Source organism: Carex rostrata, chromosome 18 (assembly GCF_964058835.1).
Source record: "Carex rostrata chromosome 18, lpCarRost1.2, whole genome shotgun sequence".
Classification (NCBI taxonomy): Eukaryota; Viridiplantae; Streptophyta; class Magnoliopsida; order Poales; family Cyperaceae; genus Carex; species Carex rostrata.
In genome coordinates, this window is record NC_135935.1 from 7,620,357 (window position 1) to 7,634,151 (window position 13,795).

The window sequence follows — 13,795 nt, forward strand, 5'->3', positions numbered from 1 at the left end:
AATTTATTTTCTCTCATTAATCATTCAAACACAAAGATGTTAAATATGTTAATCTTCCTTTCTATTCCATTACATTCCCTTCTATTCTTCACCTCCCCTTCTTTCCTCTACCCTCCATCCAAACAGGGTGTAATTTTTCACCTTGAACTAAATAAGGATTAGTTTAAGATCTTGCTAGAGATTCACTAATATATGCCTAACATAAAATTATTAATTCCTTATTAGGCTCCAAAATTAATATCTTAATCAAGTGGCTAACCTAATAAATAAATCAAGTGTGTAGAACAACCATTAATCTAAATGTTTATGCATTCGCATCTAGATGTTTATACGTACAAATTTACTTGCTCAGCACTTATTAATATTTATACATGCATTTGCTAATTATTAATATCTACAATGCCAACAAGTGTTTATATCATTACTACTAGTTTATATTTGTCATCCTGCACAAAACACTTCGCACCTACAAAATCAGGCCTTAATACTTGAAACTTTAGATTTTAATATATAGTGACAAAACCTAAATAAAAGAAATTCCAAACAAGGGGTAATTTCACCGTAAATTAATATATTAATGAAAGTAAGTAAAGTTCCAACTTGAATTTAATAAAACTATGATACTTTTTTAAAAAAAAAAGTTGCTACATATCTTTTAATTACCATATATTTAAACAATTAAAATAGAAAAAAATACTACTTGAAGATCTTCATCCACGATTTAGCATATTTTATTAGTACCTCATTTGATTATCGACCATCATATCAAATATTTCTTCTCAATATAAAATAACAATGTCGTTAAAACTTGATCATCCATTTTATTGTGCAACTCCTTTTTTTATTATATTTTTTAATGGAATAAACTAATTCTATTACGGCCAGGGGCAGACCCATGTGGAGCCAAGGCAGTTGCTTTCTCTGGATTTTGAGTTTTAGTGAAGATTTATCGGATTCGATCAACTTTGCTCCTCTGAATGTTTAAATTATAATTCAGGTTAAATTTAGGGTTAAAATCACAATAATTTTTTTGAATTATGATTGGTAATTATAATAATAAGTCAGCGCATCATAAATTATAAGTCAGAATATTGGAAAATATAAGTCAAAGAATTATTATTTTTTTTATCAAGTACCCAATTAGTTAATGGATTTAAATTCGATTTGATAATTTTTTGTCCCCTTCCGACGATAATTTTGAATCCGCCCCTGACTACAACCATCGCAACTTTACAAGTTTGATTAACTTGTAAATCATATTAAATTAATATCGTGTTATGTTTCGTCAATTTTATGGACAAGATAACCTACGTCATATATATAAATTAGAGAAGAGTATGACTAATATAACATCAGTGTCATTTCAGTCTATATAACACCAACTCCAAAACCTATCAAATCGAGTTCAAATGGTGAATCCAATCCGTTCAAACCGATCTACTTCATTAGTTGTGCGTTTACATGTAAAATTTATAAGTTTTTGAGTTTATTTGGTATCAAGTCAAGCGGTCAAATATGTGAGTTTTTAAGTTAATTTTAATACATTCATTTTTTAATTTTTTTGCCGCTTGATTTGATACTAAAATAACTCAAAAATATAAAAAGTTTGCATGTAAACGCATCACTCATAAAATAAATTAGTTTGAACGGTTTGAATTCACCATTTGAACTCGATTTGATAGGTTTTGGAGTTGGTGTTATATAGACTGAAATGACACTGATATTATATTAGCCATACTCATTAGAGAATGCTTCGTTAATGTTATGTGAATATATAGAACAATTAGAAGCATTGATGCGCCTTTAGGCGGATTCAGAATTTTCGTCAGGTTTAAATAGTTAATCGAATTTAAACTCATTAACTAATTGGGTACTCGATAAAAAAAACAATGCTTTGATTTATATTTTTCAATATTCTGATTTGTAATTTCTGATGCTTTAACTTATAATTCTAATTACCAATCATATTTCAAAAAATTTATTTTGATTTTAATACTAAATTTAATCCGAATTATAAATCAAACATCTAGAGAGAGGCAAAAAAAATTTCGGAGGAGGGAAGAGCTAAATCGATCAGTACCGATAAATCACTACTAAAACTCAAAATCCAGGAGAGCGGCTGCTGTTACATGCTAGGTCCTTCCCTGCCTTTAGACAAGGAAATTATTGATATACATTTCCTACTAATACACCACTTGCTCTTTTTTTTTTTTTTTTTTAATTTACATGGGCCCATAGGCTAATAAAAAACAACAATAGAATGCACATAAAGTTTTGTAATCATTCGAGTAAATCCTGATATGGTAACAAAATAAAAGAGATAATTAAAACTAATTTCAAGGGGCAAATATCTCCAAACTTGAAGGGAAAAAGGAATGAACTATTCAGATATTAAGCAATAATTAAAATTTAATGTATACTTTTGTCTCTGATTATACGATTGTATTTTCAATCAATATTCGTTTTGAACAACTAATTTACTATTAAAAGTATCTGGCTAAGTATTTTAAATGCACAAAATATTTATTAAAAGAACTAATATACATAATTGGACATATTAAAAATATACATAAGGTCATGAAAAATGAAGGGTCAAATGAGGGTTTCATGTTTGACTAATTTATTTAATGAGCAGAAATCAATACATTCATATTTATTCAATGCTGTGTTGTATTAGCAGCATTTGAATAAACATAGCATTGAATAAATATGAATGTATTAATTTTCACTCATTAACATCCTTGGATGGAGAGTAGAGAAAGAAAGGGGAGGTGAAGAATATAAAATAATAGAATTGAATAGAAAGGAAGATTAAGCGTATTTAATTTTTTTTTATTTGAATGATTAATGAGAGAATATAAATTTAGTTTTCATTTCCGTCTCATTTCTTGTTTGGTTGATTAAAACTTAGAAGGTTAATGAAAAATTCGATAACTGTTGTAGGATTGTGACAAAAAACTTGTATGAGAATTATATAGGTATAATATATGGTTGGGCATTTGTGTTATTTTTTCTAAAAATATTTGTAGCAAAAATTATTGAGTGAGTCTATGGTACTATGCATATCACGGGTTGGCACCGTGCTACGGCTCTATATTCGAGTTTTCAAATTCTAACGGTCGATCCGAACCGTTCATCTTGTTCTCCATATTAATATGTGTTTGGAAACCAAATTTTACATTTTTTGAAATTTTTTTACTATTTTTTGAGATATTTAGAAAATCACTTGATCTGAAAATTCTAGACCATCCAAAAACAGTGATTTTCAATAAATCTAAAAAAATAGTAAAAAAATTTCAAAAAATGTAAAATTTGGTCTCCAAACACATATTAATATGGAGAACAAGATGAACGGTTCAGATCGATCGTTAGGATTTGAAAACTCGAATATAGAGCCGTAGCACGGTGCCAAATCGTAATATGCATAGTACCATAGACTCACTCAAATTTATTTCCATATGTTAAACCTCAAATTGAGAAGGAACCCGATTCTATTGATTACAATAATACAAAGTTAAACCTTTCACCTCCTGTTCATTCACCTTCGACATAATTTTGTTAACCAAACACAGTTCGATAAAAAGTTTACTTTTCTTTCTATTCCCTCCCTTCCTCTACTCTCCATCCAAACAAGTGTAAATAAATTAGTCAAACATGAAAACCTCATTTGACCCTTTCAATTTTCCTGACCTTATTTATATTTTTAATATGTCTAATAATTAGCTCATTAAATACAACCTTTTTCCTATTTATTCGTCACGTCTAGTTGAGATGATAGAGATGGATACTTTTGCAAAATGTCATGTCCAGCAGAGATGCTAGGGATGGACAGAAGAATAAAACACAAAAAAATGAAACAAATTTGCCAAAAATAGAAACCTTGTATATATTGTGGTAATATGACATTCTTTTATCCACTTTTATCTTTTATTCAAAATAAAATTTCATGGATTTTGTTGACTATTCTTGTGTTGCTGTTATCAATTAAAATTAAGAAAGGAATGTCTGGTCTCTACCAACCCTGGAGTTAGCAGGGTTGATTTATGTATTGTCAATTTTACACCATTTGTGCGTTGCGAGTCATATAAAACCATTGTCATTGACCCGCTACAAGTTTACTACAGAAGGGGTTATTCAAGATTGGTTTTAAAAAATATTAAAATAATAAAGGTAGAAGGATAGATTTAGTGCACAACTACCAGGTGTGGAGGCATAAAAGATGGAGGCATTTGAATCCTCCTCCTCTCTCTCTCTCTATATATATATATATGAGTAAAGCTAGGGTGTGATGTGCTCACCAAGATAGTTTGGTGAGCACAACTCCAAAAGTTCATCGGATTGACTTCAAACGCAAAATCCAAACCGTTGAAATCCATGTGCTTCATGAGTGATACATGTGCATGCAAAATTTTGAAAGTTTTGAGTTTATGTGCTACACGGTCAAGCGGTCAAAGAAATAATAAAAATTGACTATATAAAACAACTTATAAATTAACTTAATAAAATGTTCATTTCTTTGACCGCTTGACCGTGTAGCAAATGAACTCGAAACATTCAAAATTTTGTATGCACATGCATCACTCATGAAGCACATGGATTTCAACGGTTTGGATTCGGCATTTGAAGTCGATCCGATGAACTTTTGGAGTTGTGCTCACCAAACTCTCTTGGTGAGCACATCACACCCTAGCTTTACTCTCTCTCTCTCTCTATATATATATATATAGATATATAGATATATATATATATATATAGAGTAAGGCTTGGGTGCTATGGATAGCATAGAGGCCTACAGTGCTACGGCTCAATATTCGAGTTTTCAAAATCCTAACGATCGATCGGAACCGTTCATCTTGTTCTCCATATTAATAAATGTTTGGAGACCAAATTTTACATTTTTTGAAACTTTTTTACTATTTTTTTAGATAGGTAGAAAATCAAATATTTTAATGGTGCAGAATTTTTTAGATCAAGTGATTTTCTACCTAGCTAAAAAAATAGTAAAATTTTTTCAAAAAATGTAAAATTTGGTCTCCAAACACCTATTGATATGGAGAACAAGATGAACGGTTCTGATCGACCGTTAGAATTTTGAAAACTCAAATATTGAGCCGTAGCACCGTAGGCCTCTATGCTATCCATAGCACCCAAGCCTTACTCTCTCTCTCTCTCTCTCTCTCTCTCTCTCTATATATATATATATATATATATATATATATATATATGAGTTAGGCTGGGGTGCTATGGATAGCATAGAGGCCTCTATGCTACGGCCCAATATTCGATCTTTCAAAATCCAAACGGTCGATCCGAACCGTTAATCTTATTCTCCATATTAATATCTGCTTGGAGACCAAATTTTACATTTTTCTGAATTTTTTTACTATTTATTAAGTATTTTACAAAATTGTTGATCCAACGGTGGCTGCACAAAACAGTAAAACCGTTGGATTAGCGATTTTCAAAGTGGCTTAATAAATATTAAAAAAATTCAGAAAATTATAAAATTTGGTCTCCAAGCAGATATTAATATGGAGAATAAGATTAACGGTTCGGATCGACCGTTTGAATTTTGAAAACTTGAATATTGAGCCGTAGCACGGTAGGCCACTACGCTACTTTGCAAATTAAAACCCCTGTTTTAATTCGCGTCTGTGACCGTCCGATCTGCTTCAAAAATCAGAAAAATCAATCTGATCAGATCTCTCAATTGCGGAACAGGAGACGTCCAGTTAAAATGCCTTTAAATTTGTGTTTGTAAAATTCGGAACTGGAGCCTCCAATTTTCATCACAGACGCGACCAAGTCCCGACCCAATCTCTCTCTCCGCGAAAACCTAAAGCGCCTAAGAGGCGACTGACCAGCGACTCCTTCCCGACCAGCGACTTCTCCCCGTCCCTGTGCCGACCCTCCAGTGACAGCGGCAACTCTCTCTCTTTCTCTCTCAGTTGCCTTTAAAAATTTTGGTTTTGTTTTTAGGGTATTTAGGCTTAATTAATTAGTTGATTTAGAGTAGGAGGTTTAATCAAAAGTTCAGATGTGAATTTTATAGCAATTTTTGGTTCAGATAGTAAAAGAAAGAACGGTGGTATAACTTTTTTTTTTTATCATATTTGCAAAATCAAGGGTCCAAGCTAAGTAAGCAGTATCGAGGCTGTTTGAGAAACTAAAGCTGAGGGTAATAGAAGAATAAAGAGTTAATTAGGCTTAACCAGGACTTACTTAGGTAAAGTGTCAAATATCTGATAATCCTTTTAGGGGTAACTCTTTTTAATATTAATTATATGTAAATGGTGATAAAATAAACTTAATACTAGCTTGAATAGAAGGGTTTAACTTGGATGTCTATGGTACTGACCAGGTAAGTTGGAGTGGTTCATACCAACTACATCCGGACCTTTGTACTGTTGGAATTTATGTTGTTAGTTGCAGTTATAATTCAGAATGGATGATGCATTATTGTACTGTTGTTATACTATTTGGAAACCTCTTTAATATGATGTCGTTTATATATTTATTTTTACTGATTTTGACATTCTTTCTTCTTTTCTCTATTTTCAAGGTAATTTTGGCATGTGTTACAATGGGGAGCAGTTTGCTAGTCTCAAGCTGCAAAGATGATTTTTAGCCATATATTCAATTAGATATTTGATTTATGCAATTTTTGTTCATTTCTTGTTACTCCATTGTTTATAGTTGTTAATTGACAAGGATGGTAGAACTTCATAATAAGATAATGTTAAATCTGAAAATTTTGTAAAATTTAATTTTTTGTTGTTATTTTCTGTTTTCTAACTTCAACTATTAAAAGTAATGTACTGGTACAGTAATGCAATAATATTGTTGAGTACATGATTTCACAAGGATGAAAGAACTTCATTTTAGTTCAAGCACTGTTTATATTTGTGATGGACTTAAGAGTCTTGAGTGCACATGTTTGATTTTACTGGTAACTTGGTTTACACCTCAAGTATGCATCCCACATTGAATGCCTTTTTCTAATTTCAACTATTTTACAAAAGAAAAAAATAAAAAAGCTGCACCAACAACACATTCAGAGCATTATCCTCTATTGTCAGTCAAAAGAAAAAAACTGAAACATAAACCATGATTTATTATATCTCTAACAAATTCAACAGATTAGCACATGGTACCAGTACCATAGTCTTTTACTTATACATCAAAAATTGTAACTATGTAATCTAAAAACCCAAGCCCAAAAACTGAAACTTCCATCCATTATATGTCTCTCTGTGTACCAACCGCTTGGACTGAGACCATACCCTCTAACCCGTTAACAAAATTGCATCCATAACTTAACCTCTTGTTCAATTCTGTCAGCCAATAGGTACGCTGGTACCATTTTCTCTCTAAAAACCAGCGCATTTCACTGTTTCCAAATCATCCACATTATTCCTAAAAGCCAACAAATCCACGTCTTCTTTCTTATCTTGCCTTCAGTTCTGACAAGATCCGCAGAACAACACCATACTTCCTGTACCGAATCTCCTGGTACCATCAGCCGGCAACCCAATTGTAGAGTAATCAAGCTTTAAATTGTCCTCGCATAGGAGCATTGAAAGAGAAGATACGGCTGTTTCCATTGGATCGCATAGCTCCACATCATATTCAAAACCGACAAGCTTCCATAAATATTAATTTGATACCTTGTCCATTCAAACCTCTTCATCTCTTCGTCCTAACTAAGTCGCAATCAACTTCAATACATGTCCTGTATCACAATTTAATATACAATGTGTTATAATCAAGGTCGAACAATTTAATATATCAATCTAGACTCAATTGAACCAGTGGTGATCTCTCAAATTCTGAAATTAGGCACAAAAATGCTTAGAGTTTCAACACAAATGCCCTCAATTTTACCCTCAATGCAACATAGAATCTATGAATTGCTGGAACTGTAGCTATACTGGTGCCTTAACATCTAACAACCCAAAAAATCCAGATCCAAGATGGAAATTTGATTGCTAAATTTAACAAAAGGTTACCAAATTTAGAATTCCTCAAGTCAGTGAGAATTGCGACATCACAACAGATACCAAACAAGAATTTTCAAAACAATCTATAATCTGACAAAAGAAAGCAAAATGACTTTTAAGAACATCCTAGTTTTGCTTTTTTTTAATCTTAAATTGTCATTTCTTAAGCATTCTAAGATACAATTATAGTAAATTGTGCTAAGTACAAGTATGATATCTCAATAAGCCAGAAATTAAATTAAGCATTAAAAGGAAAAAAGGAAAGAGGTCAGGTAGATTGGTACTCCTCATCAGTAGTAAACCATACCAATAGTCCAGCACAAAACTAGACAGGATTCTTGTTTCCTCCGCTAGTTATGGTTCCAGAGAGAGAGAGAGAGAGCACCTGGCAAGTCGGAGGCGGAGGGAAGTAGAGAGAAGGAGAGGGGTCGGAGTCGGGGTAGTGGAGTCGGAGTTGGGGCTGCGCTGAGCGACCAGTCGAACAGTCGGAGGCAGCGACTGAGCTCCAGTTTCGCCTCTTAGCCTATGCGTGAGAGAGAAGGAGAGGGGTCTCGCTGTCTAGGGTTTTCATTTTCTCCTTTGCCGTTCTTCTTTTTCGCGTGAGAGAGAAGGAGACGCGGGGAGCTGTCTAGGTTTTAATTGGAGGCCTCCATTTCCGAAAATTGTAAAGGAAATGTAAAGGGTGCTCAACAGGAGACGTCCAGTTCCGCATTTTGGCGATCTAATCAGCACTATTCTTGAAGCAGATCGGAGGGTCAGAAACACGAATTAATACTACGCTACTTCGTGAAGTAAACGGTCTGTTTTACTTCACGTTTCTAACCCTCCGATCTGCTTAAAAAATTGTGCTGATCTGATCTAAATCGGGCGGAATTGGACACCTCCATTTGAGCTCCCTTTGTATATCCTATCTAATTATATGAATTGGAGATCTCCAATTAATTCACGGACGAGTTCCTCCCGCTGTTTCTCCTTCTCTCTCACGCGAAAAAGAAAACCCTAGACGCTGAGAGAGTGGCAGAGGTGATCAGCGCCAAAACCCAAAAAAACCCCAGTGCAACCCAAAGAAACCCCATTTAAACCCAATTTAAACCCCAGACTCTCTCTCAGAGGCAATCAGTGGTGCCTCCGCCCCCGACTCAGACTCACCTAGCACCTCCGACTCTCTCTTAGAGGCGATCAGGTGCGCTTTCTCTCTCTGATATGTTATTTTACTGGCATAAATGTAAACATCAGTACTCGTTAAAAGTTGGTTTATTAGTGTAACAAATTGGTACTATTATACTGATTCGGTGATTGTTGGTTCAGCACATGGCCAAGAAATCAACACTTGGGTCTAGGCATGTTGGTTGATGTTCTAAAATGCAATATTTTGTCAAGTCTTTTTTTAGGGCTATCTCATGTCTAACCTTACTGAATTGAAAATGCCGTACTTACACACCTACAAGTAATAAAAATTTCCTCCACACATCCTTTCTCATTTGCTTTGAAATTATGTCCAAACCAAAATTTTTGAAGTATAATGATACCAGTAATTAATGTGCACAAGTGATCATATGTGCTTTGAGTTTAAACTTGTAAATGTGAAGTTTCCTTCTTGCTTCTGGAGATGTGTTTGGGGGCAACAGCACCATGACTTGCGAGTTGCCAGTAAATATTTTCCTGGTTCTTTTATTTCTGCTCTTGGTTCGGTCAAAGGCATGTGCATTACTGTAGCGTGTTCTATGTATTTTTATATTCTTTTGTATGTGACACCAGGGTGGAAACTGGATTGTGCATACCTAGGGGAAAAAGGATTGTGCATTGCTGTAGCGTGTTCTATGTATTTTTATTAGATTATAACATATTATATGCAATGAGAGTATTAATTAGATTCAAAACTAAATAACTAACTATTGCATACATTTCAACTTCAGATAACAGCTTCTGTCAAACTGGTTATTTTGCTTAACAATAGATACAATACCTTCTGTACTAAAAATTGATATATATTTATTTTTATATTTACTTCATATAGCTGGTGTAGCAAGTCGTATATTAAGAAGAAGACAGATAAATAAAGAGATTAATTAGTATTCCTAGGTACTTATTCTGACTCTTGACATAAAAAAGTTCCTTTGATCTGTTTGTTCACATAAAGAAGAGTAGGACAAGCTATAAAACTTGACTCATTTCAACTTGATGCTATCTCAATTAAAAACATGGTCTAAAGAAACAAATACATAATTATTTGGTTGATAAATTTACTTTGTAGAATATGTAGAGGTGTCAATTTTTGGAACGTGTTAAGGACAAACCATTTTTGGTGATACTTCATAGTAGCTTAAGATTTTAATTTCATGACACTTAGTCTATTTTGGTGTCTTGTAGCTTAATATCTAACCATGTTTTGATTTTATTTGTGTAGACGGAATGAGTAGCCAATATAGTCGTTCTTCATCAAACCCCTCTTGCAAGGCATGATATAAGTCTATGGTTGTGAAGGTTGCAATGACCAAGAAGAACTATGGAAAAGAATTTTATAGTTGTCCAAATTGCAATGAGTGGAATGGTTGTTGCGACATCACTATTGATATCAATAACATAACTCAACTGCAACATCACAAAAAGGGTTCAAGATATAGGTTTGAAGCGGAAATCACTTTGGTACTCAAGAAAATACTAGTCGGAATAATTATACTTTGTGTATTGATGTGTGTACTTTGTGTGTTAATTGTTGTTAATTAGTGTAGTTTGTTAATTGTACTTTTTGTGTAAGAACCTTGTGCTTATGGTGCAATTAATTTATTTACATGAATTGCGTATGTGTAAGAACCTTTGTAAGCTAAGAACCTTGTACTTTTGTGTATGTGGTTGTTAATTACATGATTTGCATATGTAAGCATGTATGAATTTATTATTTTTTCCAACTCGGTTACACATGAATTACGTATGTTTTGTACTTAAGTGCATCACTGTTTGTGCAAGTTATTTCTACTCCTTGTCATGTAGAAAATTAATGCCAATTTATATCATGAAAAATGGCTTCACACAACGAGAGATTTGCAAGTCAACACCAAAAATTGCAGTATGAAAGCAAATTAACATAGTCCAAATCTAAACAAATTAACATAGTCTCGGTTTCTGTACATCACCCTTAATTATGTAGGTAGCATTGTGCACGTCGTACGTGTTGCACATAGCTTTCCAACGCTTCTCAAAATCTAAAACCGTCTTACTACGGATGATTGTAGCCTTTAATTCATTCTCGAAACCAGGCTTCTCATGGTAAAGCTTCGCAAATCATTCCCTTGCCTTTCTCATTATATGCCACTGGCAGCATCAGTGGAGAGTTGTTGGAAAAATCAACTCAACTGCCTTCCTCATTGCGGGATCTTGGTCGATAATAATGGCAGAAGGATGCTTGTCGTACATTGCATCTAAGAAGGTTTTGAACAACCAACAAAAGTTCTCCATAGTCTCACATTTGAGAAGAGCCATGCCAAATAAGATGGATTGACGGTGGTGATTCACTCCAATGAAAGGAGCGAAAGGCATGTTGTACTTGTTTGTCTGATAGATGGTGTCGAAAGTCACGACATCACCAAACCCTTTGTATGCTCTCCTTCCTCTACCATCAACCCAAAAAATATTCTTGACAACACCATCCTCATATGCCAATATTGAATAAAAGAACTCGGGATCATCTTGTTTCTGTTTGAAATACATCAAGGTTGTGTGAACATCAACACCTATGAGCTTTGCATTATCCCCCGCTATCAGATTGCTTATATCTTTTTTCTTGAACCTAATATTCCCCTTACCATCATGTTGGGCACCCATATATTCGTGAATTTGTGATGTTCCCACATTTTGAGCACTCAATTTACGGATGGTCTGACTTCCCGTCATTAGCTTATGGGATCGCAAATTTCGAATATTTGAAGGACTCTTGATTAGCTCATGTTTGTGATCCTCCTCAAATACGCTCACTTTCCATTTTCCACTCCCCATTTTTCTGATCCTAAACGAGGCTTTACAGTCGCACCTTGTAATCCTATGTTCTTTCTCAAGGGTAGCAAATTCCATCGAGCATCCAATTGACCTCTCTTTTCTTTTATGCCACTCTGATTTTCCTTCTTTGGAACAAACATACCGAATTGATGACAACCCATTCTTATTAGTTGCTTGAGTGGCTTTGCAAACACTAAATCCAACACAAAGTGCATAATTGTTGTAGAAAGTGTATGCCTCTTCATGTGTATTGAACTCCATGCTGACATACGACTTACTTGTATCATTTTACAAAGGCTCATCAACTTCACAAGCTTCCTCATAATAGATGTAGGGATCGATGAGTTCTGACTGTTAAACATAAGCAAACCATTCACTAAATACTCTTACTTAAGTTGCAATGTATATGTTTTAAAAATATAAAATAACAAAAATTACATGCATATGAACTCTCAGATTATTTTCATCTTCATCGACATAAAAGTCATTTGAGTCTACCTCTACACTATTAGAAACATCGCATGATGACATTGGTTCTCGTCGCTCATCAGTGGAAGTTGAATGCGAAGACTCGTATTGGTGGAGATATCCCTCGGCTTTCTCGATGTACTTTTCAAAGCTCTTCTCTTCTAGTTTACATGTTTAACCATTTATTTAGTGTGCTTTATTTGATGATGAAATGATTGAAATCTAAGAAATTCTAATTGATCGGCACGCACAAAAATCCAATTTGCATATTAATGCTCATTTAACCCAATTTTTGCTAGATTAAATTATTAATGCTCAAATTTAACTCCTAATTTTATAGATTTTATTGTTAGACAGCTAGTGCAGATAACTGATCAGGTACTAATTGTACCAGAGTTAGCTAGGATCAGTACCAGTGTGGGCTAGGTGAGTCGGTACAGCTGATCGCATCTGAGAGAGAGAGAGAGAGGGGCGATTGAGAGAGAGAGGCGCTGGGTTTTGGCGTGAGGAAGAAAGTTTGGCACTGATCGCCTCTGCCTCTCTCTCGCGTCTAGGGTTTTCTTTTTCATGTGAGAGAGAAGGAGAAACAGCGGGAGGGAGATGTCCGTGAATTAATTGGAGTTCTCCAGTACCACCTATTTTAATTGGGGACATTGGAAGGCTCAAATAGAGGTGTCCAGTTCCGCCCGTTTTAGATCAGATCAGCACAATTTTTGAAGCAGATCGAAGGGTCAGAAACGTGAAGTAAAATAGGCCGTTTACTTTGCGAAGTAGCGTAGCATTATATATATATTTATAGATTAGTTGTATACATGTCTATATGCATATCACCTGTTATAGATATACCCTAGTAATTGGACCTAGTGTGTACCTTTAAAATCCATCTCCCTTAGATTATATTGAAATTTAAGAGTTGGGGAGATGGTTCAATTGTCAATTAGTTTTTCCGAGACTTAGGCACCCAAACAACATTCCTCATGTTGTTCTCCCTCCTAAGTTCACATTCCAGTGATGTGTGTCCCTCACAGCAACAAAAGTGACACGTGATGTTTGATTTCCAGTTCATTGATTTTGTGTTTAACTTTGATTTTGAAGATAATTTGGAGTTGTGAGTGGATGATCCTATGAAGTCATGAGATCTAAATATAGTTTTGATTGGTGCAATTTTTGTAATGTCTGCTATCCTTATTTTCTTCATGTTTTCCTGTACATTCTCTTGGTGGTTACCTTGATGAGTCAAGGTACATACTCTTCCAGACTTACGATAGGGTTTAGCAATTTGATTATAATGTTTGTTACTCTTTTTTCTGAGCGTGTTGTATGTTCTCTTTGGT

General features: G+C 34.2%; 2 long non-coding RNA genes across 2 annotated transcripts; one reads left to right on the forward strand and one right to left on the reverse strand.

Annotated features, from left to right (window-relative positions):
- Window positions 1–7,094: 7,094 nt before the first annotated feature.
- Window positions 7,095–8,624, reverse strand: LOC144569585 (uncharacterized). Its single transcript, XR_013516099.1, has 2 exons — window positions 8,386–8,624; window positions 7,095–7,732 (listed from the first exon to the last, which is right to left on the reverse strand). It is a non-coding gene; the product is annotated as an uncharacterized LOC144569585 (long non-coding RNA).
- A 270-nt stretch (window positions 8,625–8,894) lies between these two features.
- LOC144569615 (uncharacterized) lies at window positions 8,895–10,896 on the forward strand. Its single transcript, XR_013516105.1, has 2 exons — window positions 8,895–9,183; window positions 10,408–10,896. It is a non-coding gene; the product is annotated as an uncharacterized LOC144569615 (long non-coding RNA).
- The last annotated feature ends 2,899 nt before the right edge of the window (window positions 10,897–13,795 follow it).